The following is a 13,149-nucleotide window of genomic DNA, read 5'->3' as shown; positions in this document are numbered from 1 at the left end:
AGGATAGTGAGATACTTAATACATACACCAAATTTTGGCATTTGGTATCCAAAGAGAGCTTCCTTTGATCTTGTTGGCTACTCCGACTCGGACTATGCCAGTGACAAGGTTGATAGGAAGTCCACTTCGGGTACTTGTCAATTCCTTGGTAGATCTCTTGTGTCTTGGTCTTCCAAGAAACAAAACTCAGTATCATTATCCACCGCTGAAGCGGAATACATTGTCGCGGGTTCATGTTGTGCTCAATTACTCTGGATGACCCAGACTCTTAAAGATTATGGGATATATGTGAAACATGTTCCATTGCTTTGTGACAATGAAAGTGCTATCAAGATTGCTCACAATCCCGTGCAACACTCTTGAACTAAGCATATCGAAGTTCGTCATCATTTTATTCGAGATCATGTTTCTAAGGGTGACATAAACCTTAAGCTTGTTCGCACCGATCAGCAATTAGCAGATATATTCACCAAACCACTTGATGAGAAAGTGTTTTGCAGGTTAAGAGGTGAATTGAACATCATTGATGCTTCAAACTTGGAGTAGGAACTCCATTGGACACATGCAAGACTTGAGCTTACGACTAATCTCTTGACATTTCTCCTATGATGACTATCTTATGTCTTGAGAATTTGCATCTTGCATGTTATCTAACCCTTGTAGGTACTTGAATGAATCTAATTCTATGAGATTGCAATTCACTCACATCTTGAGCAATCTCTACATCATCAAGTCTCTACACAATGGTGATTGATGACAAGGAAGCACGAAACCTTTCAAACATATCCTTTAACAAATTCTATGTTGAGTTTCATGATTGTCATGTTGGATACACAAGTGCTCTTCCTTGAGAAAACTAACCCATGTAGGTAGATGAACTGAAAATCCAAAGGGTGCTCCCAACTCTTGATGGGCTACATCAACTTTGAGCAACCCACACAAGTTCAACTACATGATCAAGATCAACACCCAAGGTATGTCATTCCATCTTAGAGTAACTTTACTGCAAGTCATGAGTCAAAGCAACTCAACAAGATGTGAATACATCAAGATACTTAAACGAAAAATGGTAACCCCATTTGGAGCTTAAACGATGAGTACGACCTATGATCAAGTGATCTCACTTGACTCCTAAGTCAATGTACTCTAACATAGGTGACTTTGTCACCGCCCAACTCTAGATGAAGTTTTCTTGTGTTCTTTTCTGTATTCTTGCATTTGTCTCATGCATATTTGTTTCCCCTTTCAAACTTCATCTAGACCTTTTAGTTTCTTTTCTTTGTTCTTTGTTCTGCATTTTTACGCATCCAATTCATTGCAAATCTTTGTGAGATCTTATTTGTCTAGTGAGCTGAGGTGACAAGTGTTTTTCTGTGATGAACTCGGTTCAACCGGTTTCATGTTTCAGGTCTAACCGAAGATTTTTGGAGCAGCCGAAGCATACAACTCGGTGACATCGATTGCACTATAGGAAAAACATTTTGCCATTTATTCCTGCTTTACTCTTGATCCAGCTCCACTCAGTGAATCTTGTCCTCTGCAAGCATCACCTTTACCTTAATGCTTTGTACTGCGATTCAAGGACCGAACCCATTCACAACAAATTCCAGAAGACCCTTCTTGGAAATTGATGTCAAAGGGGTAGAGAGAGAGATCACATCAAAGCTTAAAGAGAGATCACATCAAAGCTTAATCATATCTCTAGGGGGAGAGATCTCTAGGGGAGGGAATACTCCAGGAAAGAGTAATCTTCGAGGATCCCAGATGCTTGATGTTCAAGAGGAGAGATGCCACATGTCTTCTTAGGGGAAAGACATGTTCATATTTGCATTATCTCTGTTTTTTCTGTTCCCTATCTTCTCCCAGTATCCCATGCTAGATTCAGGGGCAGCAAGACATCCAAGGGAAAGAAAATTCTTAAATTCATTGCATATCCTTCTCTTTGGGGACATGTCAATACCTATCGTGGTACTCTGTACTCACTCTACATGTCATCCCAGTCTTGGTACTCTTGTGGTTTCTTTTGTTTGCTCTAGCTAGTAGGTGCATCTGTGTTATCTAACCTTGTTTACGCAGGTTCATCACATCCTAGCCAACTCAAGACCACAAGGTAAGTATATGCATCATGGTCATGTGTATGAGAAATTCTTGCTGATGTACATACTGTTTGCAAGAAGGACTCATGGGCATGAAGGTACATTTCTCATGTTTTCATCACTTGCTCTGATGCATATAGCCAAGATACATGTAACACATTGCTACTTTGTCATGGTTATGCTCTCACATGCTTCTATATACCATATTCACATGATTGCATACATGTAAGGGGAGCCTATGCTTGTTACATGTCTTTCCAAAGTTTTACTTTCTACTCTCTATATCTTTATCTAAAGCTTTGATGTATGTTGCCATCAATTACCAAAAAGGGGGAGATTGAAAGCACAAGTGCTCCCTAGGTGGTTTGGTAATTAATGACAACATATCTCTTGTTGGACTAACACTTTTACCTAGTACATTTCAGATAAAGTTCAACAATGAAGTGGCATGGACTAGAGGATGTGGAACCCCTTCAAAATGCTAAGGACAAAGGATTGGCTCAAGCTCCAAGCTCAAGACTCCACATTTTCTATCTTACTGATCCAAGATCACATTGAGTCTATAGGAAAGCCAATACTATTAAGAAGGGATGAGGTGTTGCTTAATGGCTTGCTTGCTCAAAATGCTTAGTGATATGCTCCAAAGCCCTCAACCACTTTCTCACTTCCAAATATGTCCTAAACCAAAAGTCAAACTCGGCCCCACCGATTCTTTCTATCCGGAGCCACCGAGTTCAGTTACATAGCCACTGCTAGAAACCCTAATCAGTTCGGTCTCGCCAATGGGATCTTGGTCTCACCGAGATGGGCTTGCAAACTCTTTGTTACCTATTGCAATATTTTCGGTTCCACCGAGATATGCAATCGGCCCCACCGAGTTTGCTTAGCCAACTCTTTGTTTCACTTATTACCCAAATCGGACCCACCGAGTTTGAGTAATCGGTCAAACCGAGTTTTGGTTTTACCCTAACCCTAACCATATCGGTCCTACCGAGTTGATCTAGTCAGTCCCACCGAAAACCCTAACGGTCACTAGGTTTGCTAAATCGGTCCGACCGAGTTTATCCATTCGGTCTCCCTGAGATTGGTAAATTGAGTGTGACGGTTAGTTTTTGTGTGGAGGCTATATATACCCCTCCACCCACTCTTCATTCATGGAGAGAGCCATCAGAACATACCTACACTTCCAATACACATTTTCTGAGAGAGAGAACCACCTACTCATGTGTTGAGGCCAAGATATTCCATTCCTACCATATGAATCTTGATCTCTAGCCTTCCCCAAGTTGCTTTCCACTCAAATCATCTTTCCACCAAATCCAAATCCTGCGAGAGAGAGTTGAGTGTTGGGGAGACTATCATTTGAAGCACAAGAGCAAGGAGTTCATCATCAACACACCATTTGTTACTTCTTGGAGAGTGGTGTCTCCTAGATTGGCTAGGTGTCACTTGGGAGCCTCCGACAAAGATTTTGGAGTTGAACCAAGGAGTTTGTAAGGGCAAGGACTCGCGCAACCGTTACCCTCTGTGGGTTGAAGTCTCCATCCACGTGGATGTACGATAGCACCACCTATCGGAACCACGACAAAAACAGCTGTGTCTCCAATTGCGTTTGAATTCTCCAAACCCTTCCCTTTACATACTTGCATGTTGCATGCTTTACTTTCCGCTGCTCATATACTCTTTGCATGCTTGCTTGATATGTATTGTGTTTTTTAAACTAGCGCCTAAACTCCACTTCAACTTAAAGAAATTAAAAAACTGCAACTTTTGGCACATAGTGCCTAACCCCCCCCCCCCCTCTAGACACCTCTTCTCGATCTTTTCAGGCTCGCCACGTGACCTTGCATTGGCCTGGGGGGAAGAGTCGATAGCTGAAGGGTGGCGCTCCTAATGCCGCTGCATCCAGGAGCTCAGTAACACGCTCAAGCAGCGTGTCCTGGCCGCTCTTCATCAGCCTGCATCGCAGAAGCTCCCTTGCCACTGTGAGTGCCGCACGCATGTTTGCTTGCTCCCGTCGTAAGTGCGGCACCGTTGCAACGGCGTGACATGCTACACGAGCCGGGGTGGATGATGCCTGGCCGTGCTGTCCGTGCCCGGCAGAGCTCGGTGACACCCGCGCCGCCTAGGGTGTGGGGTCGAGATCTTAATGGGCAGGCGCCGCCATCCGGGCCGGCAAGGCTGCCCAGCGGTCGGATCCGGCTCTTGGGTCGCCAGACATCGTAGCCGATGAACGTCGAAGAGCTGATTGGCGGAGAAAAGGCTCCAGCGCACCCCTACCTGGCGTGCCAAATGTCGAGGTATGGGGTCCCGGCAAACCCTTAAGGTTCGAACACTGGGGTGCACACGAACTCTTTCCCTCCAACCGATCTACGCTCTACCTTGCTAGGATCTCGCGGACGAACTCGACGGACTCACAACACAGAAGGACATAGGGTTTATACTGGTTCGGGCCACCGTTGTGGTGTAATACCCTACTCCAGTGTGGTGGTGGTGGATTGCCTCTTGGGCTGATGATGGACAATACAAGGGTAGAAGCGTTCTTGTGCGTATGAACTTGTGTCTCTCTCGAGCTAATCTCTCGAGCTCCCCCCTCCACTGTGGTGGCTAGTCCTATTTATAGAGGCCCTGGTCCTCTTCCCAAATATCAAGCGGGAAGGGAGCCAACAATGGCAGGCTAATTTGAAGGGGGACAGCTAGTACAAGCTATCCTGACAAAAGGTAGTCCTCGCCTGCACAAAGCTCTGGTGGTGACACCGTCTTGGGCTCCACGATTACCTCCGTCTTGCAGTCCTTGGTCTTGGTCTTGTTGCACCGAAATGGCAACCTTTGCCTGATGCCTCGGTACTCCGCGGCTGCGCTTGCCCCCTTTGCACCAAAGAGGAAACAAGGACACTGTGCGCGCTGGCGCCCACCTGGCGCCCGCTTGGTGTCGATCGTCATGGCTCACGTCACGAGAGCCTAGTGAGGTTCGCCTCGCCTTGACATCTCCGCTCCTTGTGAGACTGCCTAGCTAGGCCACTCCAGAGGAGGTCTTGCGTCGTCCGCCTCGCCAGGCTTGGCCCCTCGCGAGGGTCTTGGGTGCTTTTGTAACACCCCGGATGTAACTTTCCCAATTTGTACTCCAACTCTTGTCGTTTTCGGCGTTAAGTTATTTTATTTTCTCGGGTTCGGGTTCTTTGTCTCCGTGTGTTGTTATCGTTTTCATGCATCTCATATCATGTCCTCATGTGCATTGCATTTGCATACGTGTTCATCTCAGGCATTCGAGCATTTTCCCCGTTGTCCGTTTTGCATTTCGGCGCTTTGTTCTCCTCCGGTGGTCAATTCTACCTTTCTTTCGTGTGTGGGGATTAAACATTTCCGGATTGGACCGAGACTTGCCAAGCGGCCTTGGTTTACTACCGGTAGACCGTCTGTCAAGTTTCGTATCATTTGGACTTCGTTTGGTACTCCAACGGTTAACCGAGGGACCGAAAAGGCCTCGTGTGTGTTGCAGCCCAACACCCCTCCAATTTGGCCCAAACCCACCTAACTCAGCTCCATCATCTAGAGCGTTCGATCACGATCGCGTGGCCGAAAACCGCACCTCATTTGGACTCTCCTAGCTCCCTCTACCTATAAAACTAGCCCCTCCTCCGAAATTCCGGATCTCCCTCGTCCTCAAACCCTAAATCCCAGATCCGCGCCGGCCGGACACGTCCGCCCCGGCCGGACGCGTCCGCTCCACCGCCCGCGCCCACTCCCACGCTGCCACGTGGCAAGCCGCCGCCGCCACCGCCCGAAGCCCGCGTGGCCCGGCCGAGGCCCTCCCGGCCCACGCGCCGCCGCCGCCCGGCTCCCTCGCCCGCCGCCGCCTCCCGCCTGCCCGCGCCGTCCGCCGCCGAGCCGCTCCACCGCTCCTTGCCGCCGCATCGCCGCCCGCTCTGGCGCCGCCCTGCCACAGCCGCCCGCTCCGGCCCCGAGGAGGAGGCCGGCGAGCTCCACCATCTCCGGCCGTCTCCTCCCCTCGCCCCGGCCTCTTCCTCACCATCTCCGGCCGTCACACGGCGCCGTTCCGGCGAGTACTCCGGCGAATGCCTCGGGAAGCGTGTAGATCTGGAAACCCTAATCCGGAGGTTGTTTTTCGTCTAAGTCCCTAAAAATTCCGATCCAAGTGCTCATGTTCATAGCCCCGTAACTTTGCATCCTAGCTCCGATTCATGCATATAGCATAAAAATGTTCGACTCAGAGAGTACATCATTTCATTCCATTGCATCATTTTCATTTGAGTTCATCTTGATGCCCAAAATGCTGTTAGAAGAGGGCTACTTGAGTTAATTGTCAGATCTGCTACTCCGTTAGGGTTTTTGTCATTTTTGCCATGATTAATGTGTGCATGTTATGCCCTGATGCTCTACATATGTTTTCGTAAGGGTTTTGTCATCTTTCCAGAGGTGCAACCCATGTATTTTTGTGATGTGTGTGGTGACTAGCACAAGCTTGCAAAGTGGTGCACTTGCTAATTCTGTTTTCAGGGACTTAGCATTTCCACCAAGTCCTTGAGTTGTTTATCTCATGTTGCCATATGTTCATGTTGTTTCCTAGTGATCCGTGCCTCTTTTGAGGATGATCAGTAAGGATGTTTTGTTAATATTGTAGTGATCTATCCATCCATGTCTTTGTTTGCAATTATGGAGCACCCTAACTTGAGTCAATCGAGCTCTACTTTTGCTACTTTGTGAATCTGGGCAGATTGTCAACTTGTTTGCAATTTTGCCGATGATGTTGTAGTTGATCCGTGCATGCTATGCTATTGTTCTTGCCATGTATAGCTTGCATTTTGTGCCTTATTGATGGGTGTATGCTTGTCTTCTCATGACTTGCACCATAGTGAGTGCATCGAGCTCGTAAACATGCCTACTTGATATCTGTTTTCAGCATGCTCCAGTTTTCACTAAAGTCTGAAAACTGATTATGTTTTTGCTATGTTCACATGCTTGCAATTGTATTTTCTGATCCCTTTTGTCTCAAGGTCACTAAGGGACTTTTGTTAAGATCTTTGAGTAGATCCATGGCATGCTTTACTTTGCCATGTTCAGTTCCTATATCATGTAGTTTTGTTGCTCCGAAGAGTGCTACCTGATCTGAAATTCCAGACAAGTGTTAATTTCACTAAGTCTGAGATCTGTTTACCATATGCATTTTTGTCCTGCTTGTTTGAACCTGTTAATTGATGAATTGGCCATAGCTCAGTGATAGACTTTTGTTAAGAATCTTTAATGCATCCCTGCCATGTATTTTGTTGTCATGTTTGGGTGCTGTAGCATGTTCATCTCATTGCATTTAGATGGCTACTTGTTGTAAATCGCAGACCGGTGTCATATTTGAATCGCTTGCCATTTCCGAACCGTAACTCCGATTCCGGCGTTCTTTATATCGTTTTCAAGCGATTTCATCTCATCTTTCCAGTGGCACCCTTGGATTTCCATGTTGAGGCCAGGTTCATGCATTTCCTGTCATATCTTGCATATGCATCTCGCATCGCATCCCGCATAGCATATCATCTTTGCATCATTTTGTTTGATCCTTGCACGTGGTTGATTGTGTCCTTGTTGCTTGTTTGTCTTGTTTGGGTAGAGCCGGGAGACGCGTTTGCTAACGAGGAGCCCGTTGAGTTTGCTTTCGAGGATCCAGTCAACTATGACAACTGTGCAGGCAAGATGATCATACCCTCGAAATCACTACTATCTTTGCTATTCTAGATTGCTCGCTCTTTTGCTATGCCAATGCTACGATGCCTGCCATTTGTTTTCAAGCCTCCCAAATTGCCATGTCAAACCTCTAACCCACCATGTCCTAGCAAACCGTTGATTGGCTATGTTACCACTTTGCTCAGCCCCTCTTATAGCGTTGCTAGTTGCAGGTGAATATTGAAGACCATTCCTTGTTGGAACATTTTTTTACTTGTTGGGATATCATTATATTGCTATGTTATCTTAATGCATCTATATACTTGGTAAAGGGTGGAAGGCTCGGCCTCTCGCCTAGTGTTTTGTTCCACTCTTGCCGCCCTAGTTTCCGTCATATCGGTGTTATGTTCCCGGATTTTGCGTTCCTTACGCGGTTGGGTTATAATGGGAACCCCTTGATAGTTCGCCTTGATTAAAGCTTTTCCAGCAATGCCCAACCTTGGTTTTACCAGTTGCCACCTAGCCTCTTTTCTCTTGGGTTTTCGGAGCCCGAGGGTCATCTTATTTTGAACCCCCCCCCCCCCGGGCCAGTGCTCCTCTGAGTGTTGGTCCAAATAGAGCCACTTGCAGCGCCACCTCGGGGCAACTTGAGGGTTGGTTTTAGTTGTACGTAGTGTTCATCTGAGTGTGCCCTGAGAAAGAGATATGTGCAGCTCCTATCAGGATTTGTCGGCACATTCGGGCGGTGTTGCTGGTCTAGTTTTAACCTGTCGAAGTGTCTTGAAGAACCGATATACCGAGTCTGATTGGAACGTCTTGGGAGGAGGTCTATTCCATCGTTGACCGTGAGAGCTTGTCATGGGCTAAGTTGGGACTCCCCTACAGGGATTTGAACTTTCGAAAGCCGTGCCCGCGGTTATGGGCAGATGGGAATTTGTTAATGTCCGGTTGTAGATAACTTGAACCTTAACTTAATTAAAATGAATCAACTGAGTGTGTTACCGTGATGGCCTCTTCTCGGCGGGTCCGGGAAGTGGACACGGTGTTGGAGTAATGTTTGCGCAGGTTGTCCTCTAGTTTCTCGCTCGCGCTTTGCCTCCTCTTCTCGCTCTCTTTTGCGAATAAGTTAGCCACCATATATGCTAGTCGCTTGCTGCAGCTCCACTTATATTTGCCTTGCCTTACCTATTAGCTTAAATAGTCTTGATCGCGAGGGTGCGAGATTGCTGAGTCCCTGTGGCTCACAAATTACTATTACACCAGATGCAGGGCCTGATGATTCCGCTCCAGGAGACGCACTTGAGCTCAAGTGGGAGTTCAACAAAGACTCTCAACGTTACTATGTTTCCTTTCCTGATGATCAGTAGTGGTGCCTAGTTGGGGGTGATTGGGACTGTGTCGCATGTTGGGTTATCTTTTGTTTTGGCGCCGTAGTCGGGCCATGAGTGTTTGGTTGATGTAATGTTATTTATGTACTTGATTGACGTGGCGAGTGTAAGCCAACTATGTTATCTCCCCTTTATTATTTATATTACATGGGATGTTGTGAAGATTGCCTAACTTGCGACATATGCCTTCGATGCGATTATGCCTCTAAGTCGTGCCTCGACACGTGGGAGATATAGTCGCATCGAGGGTGTTACAAGTTGGTAATCAGAGCCTTCCCCGACCTTAGGAGCCCCATTGCTTGATCATTTTTAGCGGCCGAGTTGTGTCTAGAAAAATGTTTTGAGTCATTTAGGAATTATATATCGGAGAGTTTAGGAATTCTTTTTACTTCCCAGTCTCCCGATCGCTCTGGTAAGGCATCCTGACGTAGAGTTTTGACTCTTCTCTTCTCAAATTTCACAAAAAAAAATTAGGATCACGCGGGTATCTTGGAATCGTTCCGATGGTTTTATGATGAGAACATTGTCTTGGTGCCTCCTGTCAGGGGTTTAGTGGAAGTGTCCCGGGGAGTTGAGCTTTGAGGTGTTGTCGTCATAATTTTATCGTTGCAGTTCTGGAATACCTGAGTTTAGTACGCCGACATCGAAAATCTCTTTTATGCAGTTCGTTGGTGAGATAACCTCGATGCCACGCAGTACTGGGGCGGGAGTTCGGGAGTATCGCCATAACTTGTATAACGGATGCTTTTCGAAGGTTGAGGTAGATGGTTTCCCAAGGTTTCTTGGTTATGTGTTGAAGGATGGATACAGCTAGATGTAGGATTTGCTAGATTTGGGTGAGATATTATGCTTCCCCTGTATCCCCAACACCTGATTGCATAACCGGAAAGGTTCGGGAGTTTCATAGGTGGGAATTCTAGTAGCTCTAGTCCTTCTTCCATGAATATTGGTTTGAGATTGGGATTTCTTACCGATTATTCGTTCTTGATCCGTACCTTGTTGATTTATTTCTCTACCTTAATTCTAAGTGGCTTCTCAATTTATGGATATGTGACCATTTCAAGAGGAATGCATTCATTCATTTTGTTCGGATGTGAAGACTATAAGTTGCAATTTTCATTCTGTTGGATTCAGCTTCAATAATTGTCCTTCTATGTGATAATGGTGGTCAACCTCTTCAGGATGGCTCCTCCAACGCGCACGACTCTGAATCCTGATCCACCACCACCTCCACCTCCTCCGGAGGCATGGCAAGCTGTGATGGCCGCAACCAATGCAAACACACAGTTGATCATGCAAATTCTCCAAGAGCGCAATCAAGGCAACCAAGGGAATCAAGGCAACAATCAGAATCACTTTGCTACACTCAACTAGTTCCTTGCTAACGGGCCAAAGACTTTCAGCAATTGTGTTGAGGCAACCAATGCTGACGATTGGCTTGTGGATCTGTGCAAGCATTTCGAGTGCAGTAACGTCGGGCCCGAGGATTTTGTTAAGTTCGCTTCCTTCCAACTCAAAGATCAAGCTGTAGAATGGTTCCAGTAGTACAAGGATTCCAGAGGTGGACGTGTTATCACTTGGGATGATTTCCGTCGAGATTTCCGAGCTCATCATATTCCCCAGAGCGTGGTTGAAAGCAAGCGTGAGGAATTCCGCAACCTGAAGCAAGGCTCTTTGTCTGTCTATGACTACAACAAGTTGTTCCAGAAGCTCGCCTGCTTTGCCAAGCAGGACGTCCCTAATGAGAAGAGCATGATATACCAGTTCAAGGGTGGTCTTAGAGAAGAAATTCAGCTAGCTCTTGTTCTCTTTGAGCCCTTGAGGTACGATGAATTCTACAACATGGCACTGAAGCAAGAGGCTGCTCAGTTGAGGTGTGATGCTTCCAAGAAGCGAGTCAGAGATGCTACTCCTTCTTCCTCTACTCAAGTGGCCAAGCAGCAGAAGTATTGGCTTCCTCCTCCTCTGTTCCGTCAGCCGTATCAGCAGAAGAGCAAAGGTGGCAGTGGATCTTCCCACCCACCCAACCCTGGCTTGCAGAACAAGACTTCGTCTCAAACTCCAAGATCGAATGCTCCGTATCACCGTCCGCTTTCAGAAGTCACGTGCAACAAGTGCCAACAGAAGAGTCACTATGCCAACAAGTGTTTCAACCAGAGGTGTCTTCCTCCTCCTCCTCCTGTCAGATCGGCAAGTACAGCTGTGGTCAAGCATAACCCCAAGCACGCCAAGGTCAATTTGCTGAATGCAGCTCAGTCAGAGGACTCGCCAGATGTGATTATGGGTAACCTTCCTGTTAACGATGTTCCTGCAAAAGTTCTTTTTGACACTGGTGCATCGCTTTCTTTTATTTCAACTCCATTTGTGGCCAAGCATGATTTTGTGACCGAAAGGAAGATTGTGTCTCCAGGCAAGCAAATGACTTCTAACAATTGCGTCCCGGATGTCTCTATCACGTTGGGAGACTACATGTTTCTCTCTTCTCCGGTGGTTCTTGGTAACTCGGATATTGATCTTATTCTCGGAATGGATTGGCTTTCTAAGCACAAGGCTCAGCTTGATTGTGCAGCCAGGCAGTTTCAATTGACTCATTCGTCTGAGGATGTAATTGTCTTTGCCGCTCGGGATGATACCATCCGTCTGTTTTCTCTCAATGACAAGGGTGAACTCGATGCTATCTCGCAAATTCCAGTCGTTTGCGAATATCAAGACGTCTTTCTAGAAGAGCTTCCAGGAATGCCTCCGCATCGGCCAGTTGAATTTGTTATTGATCTTGAGCCTGGCACGGAACCTGTGTGCAAGCGTCCTTACAAGCTCGGACCTGAAGAGTTGAAGGAGCTGAAGAAGCAACTCGATATTCAAGAGAAAATGGGTCTCATCCGACCTAGTTCTTCTCCGTGGGGTTGTGGTGTTCTTTTTGTGAAGAAGAAGGATGGAACGGACCGACTTTGTGTTGATTACCGTCCAGTGAACAAGAAGACCATCAAGAACAAATACCCACTTCCCAACATCAATGAGCTGTTCGAGCAACTCAAAGGTGCCCAAGTATTCTCCTAGCTTGATCTCCGTATGGGTTATCATCAGATTCGAATCCGTGAGCAAGATATTCCCAAGACGGCTTTCAGGACAAGCTTTGGTTCATATGAATACACTGTCATGTCTTTTGGTCTTGTCAATGCTCCTCCGACGTTCTCTCGCATGATGAACTTCATCTTCAACGCCTACACCAATGACTTCGTTTTGGTCTATCTCGACGATATTCTGGTTTTCTCGAAGAACAAGGAAGATCATGCCAAGCACTTGCGTTTGGTGCTCGATAAGTTGAGGGAACATCAGTTCTACGCCAAGTTCTCCAAGTGTGAATTTTGGCTCGATGAGGTTCTTTATCTTGGTCATATCATCTCTGCCAAGGGCATTGCCGTGAATCCTGAGAAGGTGTCTGCAATTGTGAATTGGGAACCTCCTCAGAACGTGAAGCAACTCCGTAGCTTCCTCGGTCTCGCAAGCTATTGTCGAAGATTCGTTGAAAACTTCTCTAAGATCGCGAAGCCTCTCTCTAATCTTCTCCAGAAGCACGTCAAGTACGTTTGGTCTCCGGAGTGTGATATTGCTTTCAACACTTTGAAAGAGAAATTGATCACTGCTCCAATTCTGACTATGCCTGATGAATCCAAGCCGTACGAGGTCTTTTGTGATGCCTCTCTCCAAGGTCTTGGCGCAGTATTGATGCAAGAGAAGAAAGTTGTTGCTTATACCTCTCGCCAGTTGAAGCCTAATGAGAAGAACTACCCCACTCATGATCTCGAGTTGGCGGCAGTTGTGCATGCTCTTTTGACTTGGAGACATCTCTTATTGGGAAGAAAAGTGGACATTTTCACTGATCACAAGAGTCTCAAGTACATCTTCACTCAGCCTAATCTCAACCTCAGGCAAACTCAATGGGTCGAAATGATTCAAGAGTATAATCCGAGTATCGAGTATACTCCAGGCAA

This window comes from Triticum dicoccoides, chromosome 4A (assembly GCF_002162155.2).
Source record: "Triticum dicoccoides isolate Atlit2015 ecotype Zavitan chromosome 4A, WEW_v2.0, whole genome shotgun sequence".
NCBI classification, from domain to species: Eukaryota; Viridiplantae; Streptophyta; class Magnoliopsida; order Poales; family Poaceae; genus Triticum; species Triticum dicoccoides.
Note: the sequence above shows the minus strand (reverse complement) of the source record.